Source organism: Taudactylus pleione, unplaced genomic scaffold, assembly GCF_031769625.1.
Source record: "Taudactylus pleione unplaced genomic scaffold, aTauple2 ptg000710l, whole genome shotgun sequence".
Classification (NCBI taxonomy): Eukaryota; Metazoa; Chordata; class Amphibia; order Anura; family Myobatrachidae; genus Taudactylus; species Taudactylus pleione.
In genome coordinates, this window is record NW_028285112.1 from 1,422,784 (window position 1) to 1,438,532 (window position 15,749).

Sequence of the window (15,749 nt, forward strand, 5' to 3'; positions counted from 1 at the left end):
ACAGATATACCAAGTTCAGCATTTCATAAATTATAATTGTGTTGAACCAGAAGAATGCAAAACAGTGTAAACCCCCAGTGTAACAGTTTACAATTTATTCTCATACTGTGGAAAGAAAAAAAAATCATCTCTGATTCCAAAAATGTCAGCTGGGGTAATAACAGTATAAATCAATTTTAGAAAAATCTTTGTAATGGAATTTAATATATTTAGTTTGAATTGGGTGACCTTTAAGATACTTTTTCCCAAAGTAAACAACCCTAGATTTCCCATCCTCTCTTTATAATTTAACTCTTCTAATCACTTTAATAATTGTGTTGCTAATTTTTGTACCCTGATGTCTTTCTTATAGCAACATCATAGAAAATGTATGCCACATTGAAGACTATGGGGTATATTTACTAAAGTGAGAGCTTTTAGAAATTTATATGTTGCCCATTGCAACCAATCAGATTCTAGCTATTATCTTCTAGAAGGTATTAGTTAAATGTTAAGTTGAATCTGATTGGTTGCTATGAGAAATATCACCATTTCTAAAAACTCTCATTTTAGTGACTATACCCCTAAATCTAACCAGGGATCTAAACTATGTATATTTACATTACATGATTTTCTTGCTGTACAGTAGCTGCTACCAGCCAGTTTGTGCTGGAGCTCAGATTTCTGAATACTAATTTGTTTAGGTTTTTTTCCATATTAAACTTCCCAACTAATGCTCTGTTTAAGGTTATTTTTTTAAAATAATTGAAAATACACCAAAATGCCAAAATATATAAGAAACATATCCCAATTTGTAGTCTATAGTTCCTCTAATGACCAGACATGCACTCAGTGGAACGGGCAGGGGCAAATCCATTTAACAACCACAGATGTTCAGAATGGAATAATACAAATAAAATCCAGCTTTATTTAGTTCCCTTTTTTATTAAGAAATGCTCTCAAAAGTATACCAATATAGTACATAAAAGTATACTTCATTATATTTATCTGTATATTAAAAAATATCATAGTAGAGCCAAAAAAGAATAAATTGTTTTAACACATCGGATTTTAATAAGTAAAACATCTATACAGTAATCATGCCATTATTTTGTATATTACAAATGGAGACAACTTATTTTCCCATAGGCATTACAGTAAGTATACACAATAATGAGAAGGTAGGGTGCAGGTTGACAAGACTGTTTGTAAATCAGATATTTTACAGTGTAACTAATGAACACCAATTTAATGGCATATATTTAATTCTTTTTAGTCAACTTAAAGTAAAAGAATGTCATGTTTTCTCTTTAAAAAAGGGAATAGCAAAGTAAAATAGTGAAGTGAAATTCATATAGTTTCATAGTTTTCTATGATATAATTACCATATACCTCAACAATGTGATTTTTTTTTCTATCTGCATCACTGGCATATATCATACTGTAGCTCTCAGTTTTATGTGACAAGGATCGGGTTATTTTGTTTTTACTATGAATACCAACTGGGTTTTTATTAGGTTCCTTTTACCCAAACTCAAATGGATATTTACAAGAGTGCCATTTACAGCATCAAATCTCAGAAGAGCTAATAATATTTTTAATGAGCCACATTGCAGCAAATGTTCTTCACAATTTGTACCACTGAAATAAATATTTGAGTACTTAGTACTTTGGTCTAGCTAATGAACTTAAGATATTTTACTATGATCTCTGTACTTTGCTCTTATTATCTGATTTTTAAGCTCAAATAAATCTATACTTTTAAAGGTACAAACTCTTAGCAACTTACAAGTATCCAGTATTGCCAGTTTTTTTTCCTAAATGGACATACCTGCTGCTGAATATAAGATTGTAATGGAACAACTTGAGTCCTTGCAAAGTTGAGGTGACTGTGGCCAGTTCAAATTTAATAGTGTAACTGTTGCCTCCACCTGACATATTGCTGTTGTTTACAGAGAAGGATAAATAAACAGTACAAGCAGTTAGAAACTTTGTGGCTGATCCAGAGCTGGGAGCAAAGCAAAACAAGCAAGTAACTTTGCACCTTTGTAAAACCATATTGCACTGCAGGTGGGGCACATGAGTGGGCAGTCAGGTAGTGTGGGGTCATGGTGTCACAATTGCAACCATATGGTTCCCCATGTCCTGATATCTAAAGCTACAATTCTTAGCATTGTGAAGTGGGGCCATGGTCACAATGATGTGATTCATTGCTAATGATGTCATGAAGCTGCCCACTTCACTCAGGAAGTGGGTGGGCATGGCCAGCTGGGTGCTAATTATGGGAGACTTGTCTATTCTTCCCAGTATACAGGAGAGCCATTTGAGGTTCAGGAGACTACTAGATGTCCTTGAAGAGTAGGCAAGTATGAAATGTGCAGAAAGTATTAGAATTGAGAGAAGTGTATCCAACTTGAAATCAAAATTGCTGTGTAAAAATAAACCTGTCTAGAATTTGGGGGCTACATGCAAAAGCAGCAAGTATTTACAGTGCATGCAAAAACAAATTAAATGTATTTGCACCTCTTGCATTGCAACATGGTTCACTGCGGTGCACTGTTAGTTATTTACTTGTTTTGCTTTGTTCTCAAATCAGAATCAGTCCCTTATTCTCCTCTTATGGCAGAGTGTCCTAGCCATGAATATGTAGCTATGGCTGAAAACTAATACTTCTCATTCAAGATTGCTGCCCCAGTAACTGAATGAATATAGTGAAGAAACTCATTGGGGGCTTCAATATTTTGTATTTCATAGTTGCTCAATACTAAGGGGCCCATTTATTAATGATTGCATTTGCAATGCAATCTGGGCACAATATTCACACCCATGATCACATTGCTGGATGCGATCATGGTGCCAGGATGTAACAAAATGCACCCGCAGGGACAGGGGCTCCAAAAGGCTCTACATGTAACAATATATTGCACCATTGTACACTGGATCATATAGTGTGTATGGCACACGAAGTATCGTTACATTGCGTCGTTCAGTCACTGGTTAAACATATCATATAGTGTGTAACCAGATTCTATCAAAGCTTATAAAAAACCCACAGACTGTTTTAAGACCCCAAATTATGAAAGGTAGATTGGATTCTAAAAAAAAAATCTAAAATTTATAGCACAAAGCATGAAACATTTATCTGTGCATCTTTCCACTAGTGATTGCATTAAATAATAACTTTCTTAAGGAAATGTAATGACAACATGTGATAACGTAACTCATGTTTTTATATATTTTATACATTAAAAGTTAACATTTGAGAAATGTTTTAATTAATGCATACAATGATATTAGCCTACTCACAAGCATCTGTTTTGGAAATACCTGAAACATGATAATTAATTTGTTTTGAAATTCATATGTCACCTATAAAGTCTGTTGTGCCTGTGCAATTAAAACCGAAGTGTTTAGCAATGATTAAGTACACTGTGTTCCTTCAGTAATAATGAACAAAGTTGGAATATAGATGGAACTCTCATCTCAGCTTTCAACAGATGCAACTGTGTGACCTGTCCTTCAATTCAATTAAGGAAAGTCTAACACTTTACTTAAAATAGATTTTATTACAACCCTGTGAAATGGCTTGTTTCAGTCTCAGTAAAGGCATTTTTGTAGGATAAGATTACTGATACTGCTCAATAAGCTTGGCATTAAACATTATATATCACTGGTACTGTAGCAAGAATTATTGCATTAAATAAACTGCTTAAGAAATAAGGAAACAATTATGCTTGCAACATTCTCAGGTACAAATCAAACACAATTTTGTGTGCATTCTATGCAGTATGTTTAAAATTCATGTCCATATTACAGCATGGTTCTGCTTTGTCTTCAGTTTATATATGTGCAGAAAATGTTCTGCAAAAACATAGACAGTGACAACTGGCACACTTTTGATGTTCATAAGAAATGTCAAGGTTGTTTGAGTCAAAACTATTTTGGCTGTGGAGCAGTGATATTTCATTTAAATTCATGTTTTTATAAATGCAATCATATTATAACTCAAATCAATGAATTATTATCAGAAAACACTACATCAGTACATTTAGTAAAACATACTATTCATTCTATACAGAAAGTTCAATGTTTCTGAAAAACATTGACCTTCAGATGACGCTACATGTTTGGTGAAAATTAGCACAGTCAGACTGTCAGAAAAACAAATTTTGCATACACCATATAAGTAATAGTAGATGCTGCAAGTACTGACTGAGGGAATACATTACATGGAATATAACATCCACTGCACTCATATCCACACTTGTAAGTGAGTGGACAGAATTAATATTGTACATGGAGGTAGTGTCAAATGAAAGTGGCATAAAAGTTGGGTGGTGTTAAAGTCATTGCCCCCATGAACACATAATTATTTCTGCCTGATAACCTATTACCACACATATCATTCTTCAATATCCAATGAAGACAATATGGGTATACATAGAACGCCTCATTATGATTTCCTGGTTCATTGTTTCCAATGCACGACACATCACATCTATGAAATATATTTGCTACATCTGTGTGCATGCAGCTAAAATATAAAAACACATACAAATTCCTGTAAATACTTGTACTACATTACTATGTTATGCAATTACCAGTAAGGAATGCCATATACTGATAAAGGTTATAATAGATGTATTTATAAACAAATATCTTATGATATGCCAAATATATACACAATATGAATTAAAATAATGTTAGGTAGGTCGGCCAATGTTTCTAGTACTTGTACATAGACAAAATGACATTATGACATGTTCAACACAAGAGTAGGAGTGTGTGATTAGGATTGTGCACACATGACATACAGATGAGTGTTGTGAGAAATGGGGAAGGAGATGTGTTTCTATCACAACATACATCTGTATGTCATGTGTGCACAATAGGTAATAGGTATATTATATAACACTATCTATACGAGATCCAAACACCAATTTAGGACAAATAAGTTACAGCAGGTAACAACAAATTTAGCGCTGGGCAGCACCGATCGGTACAAAATGTTTTTGTATTTATTCAGAAAGGAGGATGGTTACCTCAAGCCCAAGCAGCTCCTGACACATGTCCTAGCAGTCTTATGGAGAACTGCTGTACACAGTAAAATAACTTGTGACTTTTATATTAACTGTTTCCATTTCCATAACATATTAACCCTTCACATCTATAGTAATGCATCACTGCTATAGCAAGACATTACCTTCCCTCACCTTTGTACTAACACATTTCACTCCCTCCTCTCTGTAGTAACACATTTCCCTCCCTCGCCCACTTTGTAACACATTCAACATTCACCTCCATCACCTGTGTAGAAATACAATCCCTCCCTCACACCTGTAGTATCATGTTACCCTCACACCTGTAGTAACTTATTCCCCTCCCTCACCTCTGCAGTACCACATTACCAATGCTCACCTTTGTAGTAACACAGTCCCCTCCCTCACCTCTGTAGTAACATATTACCCCTCCTTACCCCTGTAGTAAAACATTCCCCTCTTTTGCCCGTGTTGTAACACATTCACTTCCTTCACCCCGTAGTAACACATTTGACATTCCCCTCCCTCTCCTGTGTAGTAACACATTTGACATTCCCCTCCCTCTTCTGTAACACATTTTCCTCTCTCACCTCTATAGAAACACATTTCCTTCCCTCACTATTAAAAAAGGTGACCACACCAACAGTGATGTTTGGCAGCACTTGGGATGACAGTTTGTGTTTGAATACAGCCATGATGAGACTGTCATGCAGGACATTGCACAGGGGGAGGAAACATATTAGCCCTCTTCACCCCTTTTGGAGTCGAATTTAGAAAAATCCCTTCTTAGTGGGTACAAATGGCATGGAAGGAATATAATCCCCGATTATCATGTTTCTAGGTCCAGGGGTTTGGGCTGGGCGTTAATGAGTCAGTCAGTGAGTCAGTCAGTCAGTGAGTCAGGACATTTGATTTTATATTAGTATATATACTATATATGTATATTCTCGTTATTGTGATACTGGAGTCCCAATGGTCTCTATATAGTTCTATATGTCCTTCTGTGCTGATATGGATAATGGACTCTGAATTGAGGTAGCCATTATGGTGCCTGATGGCTATTATTGCATAGAGTTTCTTTAATTCTCTAATGTCTCTATCATTTTGGCCAATTAATGAATAACTATTAGCACATGATTTATAATGTGGGATTTTACATTTACCATTTTTCATTGATTTTAGCGATAGAGCTGATCAGGTCAAGAATGTGATTTTATGAGAGAATTTTCTGTCCTGTCTTTCTTATTGTCTTCCAGAATGTTTGCTGTATGTGGTGTTATGTATCACTTATTTTATTGTATTATATGTTCCATGTGAATAGTTGCATATGTAATCAATGTATAGTATGAACACAATATCATTGACATATGTCATGATTGCTGAGTCCCTAGGCATAGACTACCCTCATTAGTAATTATCTATTGCATGTATAGCCTTTGTACTAGAACTCGGGGTTGTTTGCCAATCAGTGAGTCCTGCCCGTGCCATCTAATAGCCCTTATTAAGTTTACTGTTATGGCATGGACTGCATTGTACATGTCCCGTGGTCTGCATGCTAGGAATGGGATGCATGGCCGTTGCACATGCGTGGCAGCTGTGAGACATGTGTCTTGGGTGCTGATGCAGACGTCTGAGCTCGGGGATCCAGGAATGGGATGCTTGGCTCTGATGCTGTAGGCGCCAGAATAACACATCTTTGTCACGGAGACAGGTGGTGCATGTTGTGGGAATGAGGATGGCAGACAGGGAACCCAGAGCGGCATGCACCATCGTAGTTTGATGTCAGTACAGGGTTTCTTTGTACACATATATGGATTGATGTCCTGACTTTCTGTTTCACTGATATTCAGAATTAGAGGAGGGGTATTAATATGTGGGACCTGACTTGATACATTTGTTGATGGTTGTTGCGGAGTACAGTTGATAGTTTGGAATATATTGAACATGGATTGCAAGCCTTGAAAAAGGTCTATTATCAGACCGAAACGTTGATGTTTTTCTAAATGCAACCTGCAATTAATTTTTTTCACAGATGAAAAATAAAATCTATTGACGGTTATCAAAAAATCTGGTGTGTGCCCTTGTAACTACGTGATTTAGTGTGTGGTACACCTTTACTTGTGGATATTTATATTTGGTCCAAAGAGGGAGCACCCCAGTAAGTGAAATTATAAATAGTGTGAGTGCAGAAGTCCAATGACTGTATATATATATATATATATATACTATAGATAGAAAGATAGATAGATACATTTTTCTTCCAAATGTAATATTTCTTTTTCCCCTATTTTTTAACCTGGAAGCCCAAGACCAGGTTTTCTGAGTAGTGTGCCTGTGTGACTATGATAAGTCACATGATAGTTGAGTGGACGGTACTCTGACTGGCTTGCAATTCAACCTGTAATGCAGTGGAGCTGACACATCACTTTGTTCTGAAACTCAACATTTCACCTCAACTAGAAATTCTGCATGTAGACTTGGGTGGTATATGTTCAGCATGTTGACATTGTCAGAATATCGGCAGCCAATTTTAGAGTTAGTGTTAGCCTGCAATTAGTGTTAAAATTGACTAAACTATATAGTGAATAAATTCAGTGCTAGTAACATAGCTGCTCAAAAAGAAACAAAAAGTATCATCTTGCACTCACGAATAGACATCAGATATAAATAGCTTGTTTTCTCATTCAGCGCTGTGTGCACCACATGGTTAGTGTTAGTCTGAGGTTAGGGTTAGGTTTTATGGTTAAGGTTAGTTGACAAGTCAATGGAAAAATGCATTGTCAACATGCCGACTGTCAACATGCAAAATGTTGACATTCTGGTAATATTGACATAATGTCAGTGGTGACATTGTGACTGTTGACGTTTTATACCATACCCACAGCAGAGAAGCCTGGAGAGGGTTTTGCAGAAGACATCACTGCATCTAGACTGCAACCTGGCCAGTCAACCGAGTAAGAGTTATTATTTTTATTTAACAAATGGTAAGTGCATGAGAGAATGGGAAGTGGGTATTGGGGGAAAGAGGGGGAGGAGGAGCAGTAGTCTGGAGCTTTGTCTAGGGCAGTGAGAAATCTTGCATTGGCCCTGATCATTGAGTAGCCTACATTTAGAGTCATACTATGTGCAACTAAGTTATCTATCTAATAAGACACTTTTGCCAAAAGTACTGCACTGATGTAATAAAGTCCCCCTCATTAAAAATTTTTCCTTCATTTGCCTAACATTGTATTTAAGAAAGTTATGGTACACTTGTATTACAAGTGTCGTATTTGTTGATTATGTGATTTTAAATAAGATTGGTTTGGTTGTGCTGAACTGCAAGATTGGTTTGTTTTGTGTGCTTAGGGACACATAATTATAATAATAGTATACCAATGAACTTAGTGATTAGAGATTGTGTAAAATAAAGGAGTTTTGTATAGTGTAAAAGGTGTGTGTGTTAGTGCAAAATAGGGAACACTAACAAGGTTGCTGTAATTGTATCCTTTTTAGCTCACTTAAATATTGTGTGCATTTGGAATTAACAGAAATATATTTTGTATTTATATAAGCACACAATTAGAAAAATCTGTTATGATGAAGAATGCCTGTGATGTACCTATTAATCAAAACAAAGATTTTACCATTCTTCATAAAATGCAATTTTGCTTCAGAGAGCTTAACAAAAAAAGCAGCTGGAGTGACAGAAAGCTGTATAATCTGGAAAAAAAATTTAACCCTCAAGAGTGAGCCTGAAAATTTAATAGGAATTCAATATGGCTTTGAATGAATTACGCTTTCTGACCACAGTTTGACTATGCATCTGCTCAGCCAATTGGATTTGGGGATGTTGCTTAAATGATTGATATATAAGGGAGAGAATGGCTGAAGTTAAGCCTCTTTTTCTTGGATTTTTCCACCCATCCACCTTAATGTTATTTTTTTTTGTATGATTGTGCAGTTGTGGTCTGTTTGTCTTCATGTGTCAGTCTGCTGGGGCAGCAGAGCATGCCACCAAACAGTGCCCATTATGGTGCAAGAGTTGGTTGAGTGCATTTTATTGTGTATGTGGCTTTAGCAATACCACCTGTATTGCATCATAGAAACTACTGTGATGTTGTGGGGTAATAAGCTCGGTAGATTAGGGTCAGTGGTGCTGTGATTAGGTGCAGAATTAGAGACCACACATTGTGTTTCAGTAAAAATAAATGAAAATGGTGCTTTACTTCCAGCATAGAAACCAGTAAACAGAAATAGAAAATAATAAACAACCTAGCCCTCTCTTAGGGCACTAGCTCACGTCTTGAACCCTCTCTACAGAAGCAGCTAATCTGCATGAAAGTCTCTCACAGTCTCTGAGATTGGTGGTCCTTCCTACCACATGCAGAACTGGACACTGGCCTCCTGGCCTGGTATAGCTTCCTTAACTTGTTGGCTGCCACCTCTCACAAGGACAGTGTCAGAGGTATAGGAATCTCCCTGCCTCCTTGCAGGTATGATCCTGACCACCTGGTCTGCTTCAATCACACTGCAGCCCCATCTGGACTGTCTGACTGTCTGTGTCCACCAGCAGCCTCACCTGGGCTCGGATCATACGGCAGCCATTACAAATCTTCCCACAATGCTTTTGGGCTTTCCTGCCCCACACAGAATCTGCTGCTCACCAGCACCATCTCTAGTGATACTGCCACACTACCCACTTGGATACCACTTGCAAGAGATTTACATTTTTGAGCCAAAGTTTTTTGGGATCAGAAGCCTTATCTTGCAACTAAGTTGTGCAGGGGTGAATTTTATAACTCCCCTTTTCCCGATTTCCTTTTGCTTTAGTCTGCAACCAATGTATGTAATTAATTACTTAATTATATAAGTAATTATTATTTATTTATTTATATTAAATCCAATTTTTTTTGCCAAACTTGAGTGTCCTGGTTTTTATTATTGTTGCAATATGATACATTTTATGATAAATCAAGCTTTTAACCATTAGGTTTATGTATTTTATTACTTTTCCAAAATGTATATATTTTAAAATAATATGTATACAGAGTATTGTCTTCTGTTGGCTTTTCTAAAAATGCTCCTTCAATGCAAGAGAAAATGAATGAAGAACATAGTCATTAAAATTCTATGCTTGACTGAAGAGGAATTAGAAGCTTTTAACAAATTTTCAACAGAACACAAACAAAAAGACAGTACGCTTACACTTTCCAAGCAGCTGAGTTGATTAACCTTGTATATCTTCACGACAATTTGTGTTTAAAGTATGAATATTCTTCCAGTAAATTGCTCTGAATTTATTATTTAATGCTAAATTCTCTTCTAATTGCCTTCATGTTGCTGTTCACCTGTAAAAGTTGTTTTAGCAACTGCCAATATAACATGGAAAAGTATAAATGTGTCAAAAGATTTGATTAAACACATTTCATTCAAAGACTGAGAAACAATCAATATTAACCATATTGCTTTTGATTTACGTATAGTATTAGCATCAGAAAGGTAATGAAAATTCTATCAAACACTTGAAGTTGCAATGATTTCTTGGGCCTCAGACCTTTGTATTTTCAATACTGCTTAGATGTGTATTTCTAAACAAATAACACTAGACGTCTAGTTTCCCACTATTAATAATCTTAGCATGTTACCAATGCAGTATTATCATTATTATGCAACTTCACTTCAGCTGCTCGGCAACTCAGAATAAAATTCTTCTCCCCAGAGCTTACACATCGATTCACAATAAAGAAAACAAGACTGGAGCTATAGGATCTATAATAAGTTGCATCAAAGCAGAAGAATGCTTTCTTTTAATGGAGAGGGAATGGGTTTTATGCCAATCTGACCTGCAACATTTCAGGTAACAATAATGCTTCAGGGGGTATAGTATACAAAATAATACTTAGTAAAGTTTGAGAATGCAATGCTAAAGTGGATAATATGTTATTAAACCTGATTGCTGACAACAAAAAGAACACAGAGTGCAAAGTTAGCAATCAGTTCAACATCATGTCTTTTACTGCAGCGCCAATGTGTATAGAAATAGCTAGAGAAAAAAACAAGGTATAAGTTTATTAATCTGTGTATTGAATTCTCAGAGAGTCATGTTTATCTTGCAGGAGCACCAATCAGCTGCATTGGTTTGAGGGGATGTAAGAACAGAGTTTGATATATTGTATATCAAAATTGCAATATTTTGTATTTTCAATTTTTACAGCACCCCTGAGTATGTAACCTCTTAAGGCCTTGCAGCAACTGTCTGGGCTGTATCAGGATGCTAAAAATGAAAAATAACAACAAAACATCTGTGGGAAGCAGCACCGAAAACAAGGCTTCTGAAGCAGAACCTTACAATTTGTAAATACTGTAATGCAATGTTAACATGAAGGGCTAATCCATAAGAAAACAAAAGTGAGTTGTAAATAAAGTTGTGACCTTTATGTGACAGATTAATTTTGCCTTATTAATCATTTTTCTAGTTCATTGCGAATGTTCAGTTTCAGTGAAAACAATTACTAACTAATCTAGACACCAGGGTATTGGCAATGTAATCATTATATTGATCCTTTCCAGACATCACAGAACTCTACATATAGTAGTCTGACAGACTTACTTTAAACTCAATATGGTGTGCACATCAGAATAATAGTCTATTGAACAGTCACTGAATGTATTTTCCCATGCTGCAAGAATTAGCAAAATCATAATTGTTAGTGTGGGTTGGGACAATATGAAACATACTGAATTTAGTATTCTCCACTGTGAAATTTGTAAATTTCTCATACTGAGATATGTTCAGTATTCTGGCACAGGGGATGCTGACACTTAGAATATCAGTGCCGGAATCCCGACACCTGCCAGAATCTGGTATCCAGACCGCCGGCATCCTGAAGGTAAATAGAGGGGTTGAGGGGAGGAGTTAGGGGTTAGGCACTAGGGAGAGGGTTAGGCACTAGGGTGGAATGGGTTAGGTTTAAGGTTCATGCAGGGAGGTTAGGTTTTGGCACAAAAGAGAAGGTTAGGTTTAGGCACCGGGGTGGGAGGGTTAGGGTAGGGAGAGGGGGAGGGTTAAGATACTTACCAACAGGTGTCGGTATCTTAACCCTGTCGCAATGCCATCATTGGAATTTTGACCACTGGGATCCCGAGCATTGGCATCCCGTACCCATCCCCTCATACTGATATTGCTCTACAATGATGTCGTTTTTCTATCATTTTGCTAAATTCTCAAATGTTAAAAAATGGTGCAAAAATATAACATAGATCTAATAGTGCATTGTTTCAAATTTGCTTCTGAATAATATTATGTATATATACTTATATAGAACTAGAAACCCTACATAAAACCATATTTTACTTTTACAATTTCCTCTCTTGAGTAGAAGGTCAGCTGAAACTTGATGTAAGAGAAACAAAGTAATCTGTAAGATTTGGGCAACTGCATTGTTGGATTAAAGGTGTCTAGTTTGGGCTATTGGTACACACCGTAATATTGATTTATTTATTTTTTAAAATATCGACCGTCAATAAATTGGAATATTGATCATTGGGAGGTTCCTATGTCATTGGCGGCTGCTGGAAGATTATCATTTATGACTGGTCGCATTGTTTGCGACCATGTCAGGTAATGCACAGCCTGCCATAGTCGTAAACAGCGCACCCATGCCAGGCAAGAGTTTATTCAAAATTGCAGAGTATTACTGATTAAGAAGCTTGCAGCTTAAAGTCTAATACTTTATTTTGTGCTCTCTTTCTCTCTGTATCTCTCTGTCTCTCTCTCTGTCTCTCTGTCTCTCTCTCTCTCTCTCTCTCGCTCGCTCCAAGGCTTTTAATGAGTTTAATGAACAGATATGATCTGCTATATCAGACTGCTTTGCAGAATGTGGAACTGAATGTCTCTTTAGGGGATTTTGTTTTTTTCGCTCCATAAAAAAATTCTGACAGCTGCCATTTTTTTGCCATTTTATGCATTTGCACAGCCAAGATTTAGAATGAAATGCCTCAGTATTCATATTTTATGTAATTCTACAACTTCTTAACACAATTGCCTAAAACTATTTCAAATGCCCAAGGAACTATAAAATGAAATTGCCAACCAACCATTCTCTTTATTGTAAATGTATGCTGTTCTGAATCAAATGAATGTATATCATTAAACTTATGAGACTAGATTCTGTTTCAAAAGACAATGTACATTTACCACTAGCATTGATACCATGGGTCCTTCATACACTGATATGTGAGACTAACCTTGAGAAAAACCATTTCATATAATACAAAGTAATGTTAATATTTTAAGACACTTTATCATATATTTGGAGGGCATTCACAAATCAATTTCTTCAATTAAGAAAATTAAAAAGAGCACTAGTACAAAATATAAATTTAGGAAAAGGGGGATACAAAGTAATAGATTAAATTCAGATTTTTGGTAACAATTCTCTTTATAATTCCTTGTTATCTGTTGGTTACTATTATTTGCCTTCACCGAGAAAAAATTACAGTAGCTTTATCTGTTATTTAAAACCTGAAATATGGGCTTCTAAGGAAAGGGATCAACCATTGGGCTCTAAATAATTTATTGGTATTTATTTGAAATAGGTCAATCATTTATGCTAAGTTAGTTACTTTAGTCACTTGAACACTTTTGTCAAATTATTATTAAATTGTATATTACATTCACAAATGTTATGTAAGATCTATTTTGAGACAAGGTGGTCAGCACATTTTTTTTATTGTAGTATTTTCAACTGATTATTTGGGGTATATTTACTACAGTGCAGGTTTTTAGAAGTGGAGATAATGCCCATAGTAACATCTACTTATCTACATAAGATTCTACTTATCATTTAACTAGTATCTTTTAGAAGATAATAGCTAGAATCTCATTGGTTGCTATGGACAACATCTCCACTTCAAAAAACCTGTACTTTAGTAAATTTAGCCCTTGCTGTCTACTCCAAAATATGAAAGAGGGAAATGGTAGTCTGGAACAATTGCACAAAAAAAGATTGGCCAAATGTAATAGGGTGAGAGTTTAGAAAATGTGAGAGTTTAGCAGTAAAATATCACACTTTTTAAACTCGGCCAGTGTAATAGAGTCGGAGAACATGCAGACTCGCATGTTTTTAGACGAAAAATTCTCACAATTTAAAATCTCATCCAGATGTCTCCCATTTTGAAGATAAAACTCGACAAATGGAGAGTTTACTGCTAAACTCTCAAATTTTTTAAAATCTCACCATATTACATTTGCTCCAATGTGTTAATTGTATAAGTCAGCAAAATTTTCAAGCTGTAATAACTGTTCCAGAGTGCAGCTTATTTCTATCTCTATCTAAATTGCATTGGTCTTGGCATGAATACTTTATATTTTATTATTTCTTTTGGGTGAGTGCCTGTTTTACAAATATATATATATAGATAGATAGATATATATATATATATATATATATATATATATATAAATAATACTAGCTGAAGTGCCCTGGGTTTAAATCTTCAAATTATTAAGTTTTATTATGTGATATCATCCAAATCCATCCAGTGGAAGGACCAGAACAGGCTCCTTTGGCCAAAGTTCTGCCCAGCATACAACAACAGGAGGTCTGACTGGGACCTAACCCCCTAAAATCTGGCCAAGATACAACTGGACCACCTTGTATTAGTATCATTCCAATCGGTGCAGGGGAGTCAGAATGCATATCCGGGCAGACAAACAAACATACCAATGAATTATATATATATACAGTACTGTGCAAAATTTTTAGACAGGCGTGGAAAAATGCTGCAAAGTAATAATGCTTTCAAAAGTAGAAGTGTTATTAGTTTATTTTTAAGACACTACAACAAGTCAGAACAGTTTTGTGTGATTGCAATGTCACTGCCTAGTACCAACCTTGAAACACCCATTACACGGAAACACCCATTTCTGTACTACTAAAAATAGGATAAATATATGCAAATCTGCTCATGGACTGTATGCTAAAAAATGCCATTTGCGTCTATGCACATAGATCTGTCTGACTCAAAATCAGCTCCTTAATGTACAAGTGAGTATTTAATCAGTATTTATAACATTAGAAGCTATGGAAGAGTGTGATGGATGTGGGAATATGTGTAGAGCAGAATGGGAGAAGGATTTGAGGAGAGATGTTGCCTGCAGATTAAAGAGGAAACAAGATGAGTGAGAAGGGTGACTGGCTTGTAGTAAGAGCAGGGAGCTGGGTACAGAGGAGTCTGGATAAGAATGTATAAGGAAGGAGAGAGGTAGTGTGAGATGTGGGACAGCTGAGGGGAGGGAAAAAATGGAAAGAAACTAAATAAGAGGTAGAAGGATAGAGAGGGATACAAGAATAGAAATGGTAAACAGGTACAGGGAGGGAAGAGGATGTTGACTACTAGGATGTTCTAGTATTTGAGTCCAGAGCAGAAGATTTATTAGAGGAATCCACTGGGTGGTGAAAGGTTTACAATGGAAGCAGGACTGGAAAGGGACTAAAAATTGTCCTTGGCAGTTAAAGCACACAAGCCAAACTTGGCAACAGCATCTGGCTCCTCAAGTGGGTCTCAGCCTCCCCAAATATGTACAATGTAATGTCATGAAATCATATTGTGCCTTAAACCATATTGTCAAGCACAGTACCAAGCTGCAGAGCTGCTCAGAAAGGCATCCAAATAGCTCAGCCTCTGACTGCTATACAAGGGATGGATTTAGACTTTTCTTTTATGGGAAAGCATTTTAACAATTAA

General features: G+C 36.0%; 1 protein-coding gene across 3 annotated transcripts in view; it reads right to left on the minus strand.

The window, feature by feature from the left end:
- Nucleotides 1–15,749, minus strand: part of ADGRB3 (adhesion G protein-coupled receptor B3) — a 926,819-nt gene that overhangs the window by 755,355 nt on the left and 155,715 nt on the right. The window lies entirely within an intron of this gene.